This window comes from Archocentrus centrarchus, chromosome 19 (assembly GCF_007364275.1).
Source record: "Archocentrus centrarchus isolate MPI-CPG fArcCen1 chromosome 19, fArcCen1, whole genome shotgun sequence".
Lineage (NCBI taxonomy): Eukaryota > Metazoa > Chordata > Actinopteri > Cichliformes > Cichlidae > Archocentrus > Archocentrus centrarchus.
Window position 1 is genome coordinate 29,935,763 of NC_044364.1, and position 13,118 is coordinate 29,948,880.

Below are 13,118 nucleotides of genomic sequence, written 5' to 3' on the forward strand. Positions count from 1 at the left end.
AAACCTTTCTTTTTTCAGACAAACTCATTTTTTAGACACTGAGAAATAAAGAAAATTTATATTCAAACCTTCAGTTTTGTAATTCCATATTCTTTCGTACCACAGACAAGGAGCTTGAACTCTTTTAGATCATTCAAAATGCTGCTGCCTTCTAATAAAGACAAACTACAGGAACCACATCGCTCTGCTGTTAGCCCTTCTGGATTTTAAATTGAAATAAAAAGATGTGGCCTATTAAAGACAACCAGCTGAGTGTATTTAAGAACTGAGTTTGAGTAGTTTGAGTTTAAACATTGAGTGATTATAGGATTGACAGAGAATTAATCTGTAGTAATACCAATAACTCTCTGTGTAAAAAAGAGAAGCATTCACTGTTTAATTTTCTCAAAGTGATGCTTTATTTTTTTATATCATTGCAAATTTAATATCTTTGGGCTTTGTGCAATATCCAGTGACAGCAGATATAACAGACTTCTCTAATACATCTTGACATTGTTGTGCCTGCCTCTTTTCCTGCTTAATGTCATGCTGCCCCTCTTTAACATGCCTGGCGTGTCTGGGGTGGGGGGTATACATATGTCCTCCACATGGTTTTGCTTGTTGTATGTCATCTCGCCCTCTGTATCGTCAGGCTTCTGATTTAAAAGCACCACAGGGTAGACGTGGATTGCATGAGAGAAATACATTAATAAATTAAAACAAGCCATTTTAGGTGGGAAGTGCTAATTAAATGCCAAAAGAAGTCTTGTATTAATTACGTAATCTTGTCACATTCTCTAGCATGACGGTTCATGGGGACACGTGACCTTTTTGCTGAAATTTGCTGAAGTCTTTTGTTACATTTTGCAACTTAAGATAATAAGATACAGAAAGTAAAGAAAAATAGGCTAACATCCAGAACAACGACCTGTTTACCAGTCGACAGTACACACAGTGTAGCGCATCCCTTGTGTGTATTTGTTTGCATGAACACATCACTTGTGAGTGCCAGTTCCAATTCGCTAGTGCACACTTGATGATGAACTACGTGAGAGGGTGTTATCGAGCAGGAGACAGTGCTGTGTGTGTGTGTATTTTGATTACTGCACCACCCCCCTGCTGGGACACTTAAATGTGGTCAGACACACGCCGACTGATGGACATCAATAATGCACATTGCGGGAGGATCCAGCAACCCACGTTATCATCAGGGACTATTGGTCTGTCCCTGCTGGAAGCCTCCATCTCTACAGACGGATGGCTTCAATTTTCTATCTGATGAGGGAGAAAAGTAGGAAAAAAACTTCCATTGCTCGACTAGACTGGCCGAAGTCTATGAATGAGTATCATCATTCCATCTAATACATGATTATTAACATTAGGGTGAAAATGGGTCTTTGTAATGCTTTGTCTGCTGACAGATGAGGCAATAGCTCAGAGTTTATCAGTAGGGGTCCTAGCCCAGCTGTTAGCATGATAATGTGTGGGAGAGAAGGATGCTGTGCGTGAGAAAGTGGGAGGCAAAGCCAGAAGTGTGGCATGGATTTGTTTGTGTTCAGAGCAAAGAAAATCTAAAACAATCAGGACATTACTTCAGCTTCAGTGGCTTTTATATCTGATGGTTATTCTGTCATCAGAAATTACCCAGTTTGTCAAGTGTCAAAGGAACTAGAAATAATACGAAAGGTGATTTTAGAAATCAGACAAAGTGTCTGGAAATCTTGGCTGATTTGGATCTTATGAAAGAGACAAAGCTGGCTGCAGCTGCAATGTTGGGCATGTTTGTACATCAAAGAAAAGAGCAAAATGTGGGCGTGACTTTGTCTGGGAGTGTGTATGTGTGGGCACGTGCTTGTGTGCGCAGCATCGTTTCACATGCGGCTGCACTGGCATCACCGCAACCTCTGCCTCAAGGAGAACAGAGCTACATTTCATCTTTGTTTAGGTGATGTCACATTCAGACTTCAATGGCAATGCTTCCACAAAAGCAAAGTCAATAGCTACCACTCTTTAGTCTGGAAACCATTGCCTTGCCACTTCCTTCTGCTGGTCCATGACCAACAGCCCACTCACAGCCCTAATCAGGCCCTGATGAGTGGCCCAGCCTCCCGCCCAGTGTTTCTACATGGCAGAAGGGCTGTTTGAGGTGGTTTGCTGGTGATGGAGGTGGTGGAAACTCCTTAGCCGCTATGCATTCCCAATCCTGGCATGGAAATAGGCCCCATTTGGGGTTTTCCTTCAGAGACGTGTGGACAAAGCAGACGCAGTGCAAGCGTGTGTGGTAAGATTCTCAACGAGAGAAGAATGGAGACGTATCGCAAGCACTTTTTCCTGCATATATTCAACCTTTCCTTAATGGCTATCACAGCTATTGCCAGCATGACTGCAGCGTTTGAACGTCACTTACAGTTTTAGGGTTGCTACATTAGTGTAATAAATTTATTCATAGCTGTCTCCCAGCCCCAGGGGCTGCTGGGCATCTTCTTTAATAAGGCGCTGACATCTGTCTGCAGAGATTGCCCACTGAGCATCATCTCGCACAAATGGGGGCCAGAGACCCGGAGTGTGTGTGTGTGTGTGTGTGTGTGTGTGTGTGTGTGTGTGTGTGTGTGTGTGTGTTTGTCATTGTGTCTGCAAATAACACATATACTCAGGGTGTAATTTCTGGCTGCATGCCATCAATGCACCAGGAATACAGGAATGAAATGAAAACATTAGCTCAAGTCATTGAGCAGTCTCCCACCCATACGCAGTTGTACCTGTGTGCAGTGTCTTGTTCACACGTGTTCACTGATTCTTCCCATGGTTCTGAACTCTAATACATTTTTTGCTCCACCAGATACACGTTACTTGCCATCAACAAGTAATTTGAAACATGCAATCAGTTTATTACACGCTAGACACTATTTCTTCGTTTTTCCGTCCCACATCTTTCCACTGCTGCTTTCTGCCATTATAATTGCATTGAAACTGCAGGCAGTGTTCCTGAGCAGACACTTGTAGGCTCTATGTGAAGTGCACAGATAAAAGGCCATTCTTCCTCCCCCTATATCATTAGTTACATTCTGCTCAAACTGTCAGAGTCATGGATAGTTCACCAGACTAAATTTACCTACTCCAGTTTTGAACCCATGTTCAAACGTTCATTTTTGTGTCCTCAGGGCAGGAACTTCTTCATGCTTGTTCAAAGTGTTCACACACACACACACACACACACACACACACACACACACACACACACACACACATACGTACTTTGGCCACCTTAGGGGTCACCTGACACAACACCCCACCTTTGGGGATGCACCTATTTCTACATGGTTTAGAGAGAAACTGACAACTTTACCCCATGTAAATGAATGTGACAATTACAAAAATCACACTAGTTTTTTGATTAGAGCTTGTTTTGTCCAGTCTGATTTTTCACCCTGAGATTGGGGACATATGATATTTAAGCAACCTTAGGGGACTTGGGTCATACACAAATCTGACACAACTCATCTTTGGGGTCTTGTGCTTTGCAATTCAGAGAATCAATACCTTGAGCTTGGTCTTACCTCCCCAAAGAGGAATTATTTGAACTGCAGGGGACAAATATACCTGATATCATTTTAACTGAACTAACTGAATATATACAAAACGTGATGACAGTTTAATCTATTGTGACAGCCCAATGGCCCTTCTTTAAGACATGCATGGGTTTTTTTTTTTTTGTTTTGTTTTGTTTGTTTTTTATAGCTTACCCCCACATCCTGCCATGTGAAGACCAGTGGGATTCCATGGATTTGGCACTTCGAGTTCAGCCCCTGTATTGCTTGTCTTATGGGCCATACAAAAATACCAGTATAGGAGTTGAAAGAACTGTCCTTTACAGCATATTTCAGCCTGACATGTGGCATACTTATCCTCCTCACTCAGTAATTCCACAGGTAGTTTAACCTCATGTCAGGAACCCAGCCGGGAGAAACTGCCAGGACGAGGATTCCCTGAAGTGGAAAACCCTAAAACTAACCCTGGTGTAGTAAGTCAGACCAGCTGGCTAAACCTGGTGGATCTGGATGGCTGGCTGTTTGTTGTTGGAATTTTAGCACAAGTTGTTTGGAAGTGCTGGGCACACATTCTCGTTTTGAGCCTGCTTTGACTGGGAAACACAGATTGGAGGTTCTTTTTTGGGTCGCTTTGTTTGAACTGACTGAATTAGATTGTTTTTAATTCTGTATTTAAGGTTGTTAAGTCCTTATGTTACTTACATGCTTTGTCAGGTTTGTAAAATCTTACATCAGTAGGGAGACCTGGGTGGCACCTTACTTTAAAGCAAACCGTTGCACTATGACAAGTAAATGTTACACCCAAAAAGAAGGTGACATACATGCAGATACACTGAGAATAAGGTTTGAGGAGAATGATCTTTGTTGCAGCCTCACTTGTCTTTTATTGACAAAAAGGCAAAACAAACTACAAAATAAACTGAGAAAAAGACAAAAGAAGCCTGTAAGCCAAAACAATTTGAACATGTGTGATGTAATAACTTACATAAACTTTGTTTTAAACATCAAGAAATCATTGTGATGCTTAACTGAACTTAGTTTAGAACATTAATACTATGAACATGTCATGATCCTGGGCCGGTGGCCCAGTGCTTTGTGTTCTTTTGGTTATGTTTGGTTATCTATGATTATGTATGTTTGGTTTCTCTCATGTGGGTCTTCAGTTGGTTATGGGTTTGTGCTTAGTCTGCATTATGTCTTTGTTTACTTCCTGTTTTAGTTTGATAGTTTAGTACTCCCTGTGTGTCCTGTCTAGTTGTCTTCCCTTGTTGATTAGGTAGATTCTGTTCACCTGTGCCCTGTGTTCCCCAGCTGTTTCTTGTTACCCACCATTGCCTTCTGTATGTATTTAAGCCCCTGGGTTTGCTTTGTTCTTTGTCGCGTCATTGATGGTTGTTCTCTGCTGTCCTGCATGTACGTCTGTTTGCACAAGTCAAGTCTAGTTAGTTTCACGCCTCTCCGTTAAGTGTATGCCAGGGAGAGCTCATGTTAATGTCTGTCAGATTGGGGTAAATAAAGCGAGTGAGTGAATTACACCTGTCCCGAGTCTGCTATTTGGGGTCCTCCTTCCTGCCTGCACGGCGGCCTGCCATGACAGAATGACGCGACCTCGAATGGACCCCGCAGACTCCGACCCCTACAGTGGCACTCGCCTGGCGCTGGGGGGACCTGCTTTTTGGAACGGTCCCCGGCGACGCCACTCACCTCCTCCTCCTAAGCCACGAGTTATCCGCACTGGCGGAATTTTTTTGTCTCCTGCCGCTCGCTCACCTGTCACTCCGCTCACTGGTCCCTCCCCTCCTCAGCGGGCGCCGCAGCCATGGCGGAAGGGGAATCCCTGGCAGCAGCTGCATGATTCGTCCCCGGAGCCGTGCGGTATGACGCCGCGGTTTTCCACGCCGCAGCCACGGAGGACGAGATCCCGGAGGAAGCAAAGAGACTTTTCGCCGGAGCCGCCGCCCGGAATGACTCCGGAGGAGTCGTTTTTCCGGTTCCTGGGACACAGGGGTCCCTGGCCTCCCAGCGCTTCCGCTTCGCCACTGCCTGCCGCTGAGGGAGGAAGGCCAAGCTCCCGGCAGCGTCGGAGAGAATCGCCGCGGAGTCAGTCACCACAGCTTCAGGTTTCCACACAGCCGTCACCGCTTCATACACCATTAATCATGTCCGTGAGTGACTCTTTGTCTATGCCTGTTTCTTTGCACCCCAAAAAGAAAATAATGGAACCAGATTGTTGTAAACCACTGTGTAAACAGCCCAGTGAGGGATTTAAGCAGGACTCCTGTAAACATGTTTTGGAATTGTGCATTCAGTGGTTTCGGCAACCCTGTGACAAGCAGGGGAAAGCCATAGCACTCAGACTTCATGGACAAATAATAGAATACCCCTGGCTTACGGACTCATTACCACCATTAACTCATAGTTATGTAGAGCGAATACTGAGTTGGACTGAACTCCCTTTTCCTTCAAAGACCCATAAACTACTTCTGATACTTTGGCCACAGAAAAGACTGCAGACACCCATTTCCATGCAGGAGATGTTCCGCGGGTGGAGGCAGCCACGGACGGGCTGTCCTCTGCACCCGTACCTGTTCCGCGGGGGGGGGCAGCCACGGACGGGCTGACCTCTGCACCCGTACCTGTTTCGCGGGTGGGGGCAGCCACGGACGGGCTGACCTCTGCACCCGTACCTGTTTCGCGGGTGGGGGCAGCCACGGACGGGCTGACCTCTGCACCCGTACCTGTTCCGCGGGTGGGGGCAGCCACGGACGGGCTGACCTCTGCACCCGTTCCTGTTCCGCGGGTGGGGGCAGCCACGGACGGGCTGACCTCTGCACCCGTTCCTGTTCCGCGGGTGGGGGCAGCCACGGACGGGCTGACCTCTGCACCCGTTCCTGTTCCGCGGGTGGGGGCAGCCACGGACGGGCTGACCTCTGCACCCGTTCCTGTTCCGCGGGTGGGGGCAGCCACGGACGGGCTGACCTCTGCACCCGTTCCTGTTCCGCGGGTGGGGGCAGCCACGGACGGGCTGACCTCTGCACCCGTTCCTGTTCCGCGGGTGGGGGCAGCCAGGTCCAAGCCTTCACATCGGTTTTCAGCGTTAACCGCAGCAGCAGGTTCTCAGTCAGCCTCAGCCTCAGCTCACTCCCAGCCATCTCAGTCAGATTTCCCTAGCTCTCGGTCAGTTTCCACGCAGCCAGATTTCCCTAGCTCTCGGTCAGTTTCCACGCAGCCAGATTTCCCTAGCTCTCGGTCAGTTTCCACGCAGCCAGATTTCCCTAGCTCTCGGTCAGTTTCCACGCAGCCAGATTTCCCTAGCTCTCGGTCAGTTTCCACGCAGCCAGATTTCCCTAGCTCTCAGCCAGCCACCTCCCAGCCTCAGTCTGCTGTAGAGCCAGCCACCTCCCAGCCTCAGTCTGCTGTAGAGCCAGCCACCTCCCAGCCTCAGTCTGCTGTAGCGCCAGCCACCTCCCAGCCTCAGTCTGCTGTAGCGCCAGCCACCTCCCAGCCTCAGTCTGCTGTAGCGCCAGCCACCTCCCAGCCTCAGTCTGCTGTAGCGCCAGCCACCTCCCAGCCTCAGTCTGCTGTAGCGCCAGCCACCTCCCAGCCTCAGTCTGCTGTAGCGCCAGCCACCTCCCAGCCTCAGTCTGCTGTAGCGCCAGCCACCTCCCAGCCTCAGTCTGCTGTAGCGCCAGCCACCTCCCAGCCTCAGTCAGCTCTCCTGTCACCCTCATCCTCACCATCTGACTCACCCGATCTATCTGCAAAGCAGCCCCAGTCGTCGGAGGAGACGGCTGCGCGCCCTGCAATGCAGCCAGGGAGTTCCGCTCAGTCCGAGCCGATGGGGGTCTCCGCTCAGTTCGAGCGCTCCGAGCCAGGGGGTCCTGCGCCGGAGCCACCAGGGGGTTCCGCTCGGTCCGAGCCCGTGCTGGAGGGTCCCGCTCTGTCCGAGCCTCCTGTCCTGCCTCGTCGCCGCCGCCGCTGGGAGCGCGGTCGGCCTCCAGTCTCGTCTCTTCGTCGTCGCTGGGAGCGCGGTCGGCCTCCAGTCTCGTCTCTTCGTCGTCGCCGCCGCCGCTGGGAGCGCGGTCGGCCTCCAGTCTCGTCTCTTCGTCGTCGCCGCCGCCGCTGGGAGCGCGGTCGGCCTCCAGTCTCGTCTCTTCGTCGTCGCCGCTGGGAGCGCGGCCGGCCTCAAGCCACGCCACGTCCATGTCTTCGTCTTCGCCGCCGCCACCGCTGGGAGCGCGGTCGGCCTCAAGCCACACCACGTCCACGCCGCCGCTGCCGCTGGAGGCGCGGGCGGCCCCCAAGACTGAGTTGCCACTTTTGTGGTTTCCTTGGCAGGCCCCCTGAATGGTGTCTTTGGGGTGTTTGGTCACTCATGTTTTGTTTTTGGATTTTTTTTCCAGCCTTGTGCTGCCGCTTTTGTTTCTGTACTAGTTCGTTTTTTGGACTTTGCTGCCCTTTTGGCCTTTTTGTCTCGAGCCCTCCGTCCTGGTCCCCGCCTCCCGCCCTGGTTGGGGTTTTGTTTTGTTTTCGTTGCGGCCGTCGGGAGCCGGCCCTTGAGGGGGGGGTACTGTCATGATCCTGGGCCGGTGGCCCAGTGCTTTGTGTTCTTTTGGTTATGTTTGGTTATCTATGATTATGTATGTTTGGTTTCTCTCATGTGGGTCTTCAGTTGGTTATGGGTTTGTGCTTAGTCTGCATTATGTCTTTGTTTACTTCCTGTTTTAGTTTGATAGTTTAGTACTCCCTGTGTGTCCTGTCTAGTTGTCTTCCCTTGTTGATTAGGTAGATTCTGTTCACCTGTGCCCTGTGTTCCCCAGCTGTTTCTTGTTACCCACCATTGCCTTCTGTATGTATTTAAGCCCCTGGGTTTGCTTTGTTCTTTGTCGCGTCATTGATGGTTGTTCTCTGCTGTCCTGCATGTACGTCTGTTTGCACAAGTCAAGTCTAGTTAGTTTCACGCCTCTCCGTTAAGTGTATGCCAGGGAGAGCTCATGTTAATGTCTGTCAGATTGGGGTAAATAAAGCGAGTGAGTGAATTACACCTGTCCCGAGTCTGCTATTTGGGGTCCTCCTTCCTGCCTGCACGGCGGCCTGCCATGACAGAACATGGGAGACAGCAGAGATAGCAAAGTCCTTACTTAGAGGCTTGTCTGTCTTTTTAGGGTAGTGATCCTGTTTCTGACATAGTTTTTGACATCCGCCCATGTTCGATCCTTTAATGCCAGTGTTTCCGTTTGTAAAAACCCATGCAGTCGCTCTTGCCTAGAACCATGAATGTTCTGATGAACTTCATCAGGTGTTTCTCAACCGCATTCACTTCTCCTACGTCCATTTGTGTCTGGGCTTTTCTACTCATTCTGTAAAGAAGAAAATAAATGCAGCTTTATATAATAAATCTGTAACACATGCAGATAAAGCCATTATCAATAAACACAGAATTACAGATGTAACCATAAAATTGGCCAATAAAAATGGGATCTATTGTATTGGAATATCATGGTATTGACAGTAATCTCAAAGAAACGTTATTTCAGGGAGAAAGAGGAACATTTATCCAGAGAAAGTATTTTGCGGGTGATTGCCAAAGTGTGGATGAACTGTATGTCACCCTGAGATGACAGCTGTAGGGCCAGATTTACTTTGAGCATGTGCTTACAGTCATAGCATTAGTGCAGCTTTGTGGACACAGGGCAGATAAAGAGGAAAACAACATAAAGCATCAAGTGACCCACTATATAAATGGTAAATGGACTAGTTCTTATATAGCGCTTTTCTACTCTGAGCACTCAAAGCGCTTATACAACACGTTTTACATTTACCCATTCACACCCATTCGTACAAGCACTTCCCTATGTAACTAAGCTAAGGGCTTTTATTTTTTAATTGTCTAACATTCACACACATTCATACTCCAACGCTTGCGAGAGCAACTTATACTTTCAATTCCTGGCTGCAATTCCTTTTCCTGGCTGCCCGGAGCAGCCAGATTTTGAACCACCAACCTTCAACCTAGGTGACCTGCTCTACTTCCCGAGCCTCAGCCACACACAACCAATTAGTGCACAATGGACAAAAACAGGCGCTGTATTAGAATTCAGTCCAGCACAAAAACTCATTTTATCAGTTCAACAGATTGACCCTCTAACCAAAGGTGATCACCGCCAATTAACCTGTTACCTGCTCTTAATTGCAGTGAACAGCTGGTTAACACTGATCATATCACGGCTTAGATGTCAGAGCAAGCGTAATTTGAATTATGGTAATTACACGAATGTTTCTCCAATCTGAAACATCCAAACGTTTTCTGAAAGCTGAGAAATTGTGCTTCACCCAACATAGGCTTATTAAAGTAATTGTTGCTGAAAGTCTGTGAACGGCAAGACACTATACTGTTTTTGTACCAAGCACAAATACTAATACATAAAGTGGTCCATACAACTGGGGACACTCAACACTGGACACACACACACACAAAGTCCATGATCTAAAATGGGGACGTTTGTGTGATTGGACCACTTTGTCATCCATATTTAGAAGTCTATAATATCAGATCATGTCAGGATATTGCTTCGTGGGCACGAGAAACCCACTGGGTTACAACATGCACTCATACATCCACTGATCAGGTGGTGACCTCAGCATAAACCAAAGGACAAAACAAATGATCAACTATGATCCATAAGTTACAATTAACAGCATTCAACTTGAACACTGAAGAATTCATACATTCAGAAGCAGGCCAAGGACTGTGCTGCTAGAACAGGTAATAATTGTACTAGTTTTGTATCCTGAGGCGTTTGCCACATGGATGATTTCTGTAGTTCAGATGTCTGAATCTCTGCTATGAATATGAATAAGAGGACAATGACTGCCCTGTACTGAGAATGTGTTTTGTTGGCATCTGACCGAAGTATACATAAGTACATAAACTGTTTGTCTTTGTAGTTGCAATGTCACGTACCTTATTTGCAGTGGTACCAAGTGTGAGACAGGAAGTAGTGACTGGTCGGTGGCGCTTGAGACATCAGCCATGTCATGTCCACATTTGAAGCAGAAACCTGCAGTTCAACAAAGGGATAACATGAAGACACACTCCTACCAAAAACCAGTAAAGACGCACACATGATTAAAGTCTCATCGATCGGTTCTGTAAAGGATGCTCTGTGACTAGTGAGTGAAGGTAGCCTAAAATGACAGCATACTGTAAGCTCCAAACATCAAAAGAAAGATGCACTATAATGTGAACACTATACTGTTTTTGTACCAAGCATAAATGACAGCTGACATGCTCCTGTTAGGGCTCGACACATGGGGAGTGACGTCGCTCGATCTCCATTCATTACCTCCACCAAGGAGGTTATGTTTTCGGTCGCGTTGGTTTGTTTGTCTGTCTGTTTGTCAGCAGGATTACTCCAAAAGTTATGAATGGATTTCGCTGAAATTTTGTGGAGTGGTTGGAAATGACAAGAGGAAGAAGTGATTAAATTTTGGCGGTGATCCGGATCACGATCTGGATCCAGGAATTTTTTTAAAGATTCTTCACTATTGCGGGATACAGGCAGAGCCTTCCCCTTTAAGAATGTAGCCTTATGGGAAATGTATTTCAAGGCACAGGTTGTATGTTGTAGGCTGAGAGACACCGCCCACTTTTCTCTGCTCGTGTATGTGTGTGTATGCGGGCTAGCGCGGGTAGACAAGCACGAGGGAAAAAGTGTGTTCGGTGGCGGTGGAAAAAGGAATAAAAGTTCTGTTGCTAAATCCTTCGACTTGCTGCATTTTCTCCGCCTTGCTGAAGCTGACCCACATGGATGAGCAAGATAGTTACCAGCCCGAGCCAAGCGAAGTAGAAAACCAGAGGTCTCCCTACTACGGTTGGGAGCCCGCGATCTGGTCGAGGTAACACACTATTGCGGCATAGGGGTTATTGTTGTTCTGGGAAAGATGAAAGATTATTTCACAGTATTCAGATACACGTATTGCAGCGTCAGTGACCCTATGGTCTTGGCGGAGGTTTGTGGCTCTCTGAGTGCTTCTAGTTTCCTATGGAACTTGTGTGATGAGGCGGCAATCGCTTGGCACAATTTCCATAGGAAATGATGGAGTGGGAGCGCGTCACTCCCCCGTGGTGTCGAGCCCCTTAGAGTTAAACATGCTATGAAACACTAATCCATAAGCGGTCCATAAAACGCGGGGAAACTCGACACACACATACAAAGTTGATGATCCAAAATGGGGACTTCTGTGTGACTGAAAACTGCTTTATCAAAAATGAATAATCCTGTTCCATCAACCGGGGACACTCGACACACACACACACAAAGTCCATGATCCAAAATGGGGACGTCTGTGTGACTGAACTGCTTATCAAAAATGAATAATCCTGTCCATACAAACCGGGACACTCGACACACACACACACAAGTCCATGATTCCAAAATGGGGACGTCCTGTGTGACTGAACTGAGCTTTATCAAAAATGATAATCCTGTCCATACAACCGGGACACTCGACACACACACACAAAGTCCATGATCCAAAATGGGGATGTCTTGTGACTGAACTGCTTTATCAAAAATGAATAATCCCTGTCCATAACACCGGGGACACTCGACACACACACACACAAAGTCCATGATCCAAAATGGGGACGTTTGTGTGATTGGACCTCGTTGCCATCCATATTTAATTAAAAGTCTATAATATCAGATCATGTCAGGATATTGCTACGTGGGCACGAGAAACCCACTGGGTTACAACATGCACTCATACATCCACTGATCAGGTGGTGACCTCAGCATAAACCAAAGGACAAAACAAAATGATCAACTATGATCCATAAGTTACAATTAACAGCATTCAACTTGAACACTGAAGAATTCATACATTCAAGAAGCAGGCCAAGGACTGTGGCTGCTAGAACAGGTAATAATTGTACTAGTTTTGTATCCTGAGGCGTTTGCCACATGGATGATTTCTGTAGTTCAGATGTCTGAATCTCTGCTATGAATATGAAGAGGACAATGACTGCCCTGTACTAAGAATGTGTTTTGTTGGCATCTGACCGAAGTATATATAAGTACATAAACTGTTTGTCTTTGTAGTTGCAATGTCACGTACCTTATTTGCAGTGGAGGGCAGTGGTATCAAGTGTGAGACAGAAAGTAGTGACTGGTCGGTGGCGTTTGAGACATCAGCCATGTCATGTCCACATTTGAAGCAGAAACCTGCAGTTCAACAAAGGGATAACATGAAGACACACTCCTACCAAAACCAGTAAAGACGTACACATGATTAAAGTCTCATCGATCAGTTCTGTAAAAGATGCTCTGTGACTAGTGAGTGAAGGTAGCCTAAAATGACAGCATACTGCAGGGGTCTTCAACTCCAGGCCTCGAGAGCCGGTGTCCTGCAGGTTTTAGATGTGTCTCTGCTTCAACACATCTGAGTCAAATATAGAAGTCATTAGCAGGACTCTGGAGAACTTGACTGCATACTGAGGAGGTAATTCAGCCATTTGATTCAGGTGTGTTGGATCAGGGACACATCTAAAACCTGCAGGACACCAGCTCTCGAGGCCTGGAGTTGAAG

General features: G+C 47.2%; 1 long non-coding RNA gene across 1 annotated transcript; it reads right to left on the reverse strand.

Moving 5' to 3' along the window:
- Nucleotides 1-8,337: 8,337 nt before the first annotated feature.
- Nucleotides 8,338-12,726, reverse strand: LOC115798824 (uncharacterized). Its single transcript, XR_004021506.1, has 3 exons — nt 12,648-12,726; nt 10,492-10,588; nt 8,338-8,887 (listed from the first exon to the last, which is right to left on the reverse strand). It is a non-coding gene; the product is annotated as an uncharacterized LOC115798824 (long non-coding RNA).
- Between the last annotated feature and the right edge of the window lie 392 nt (nt 12,727-13,118).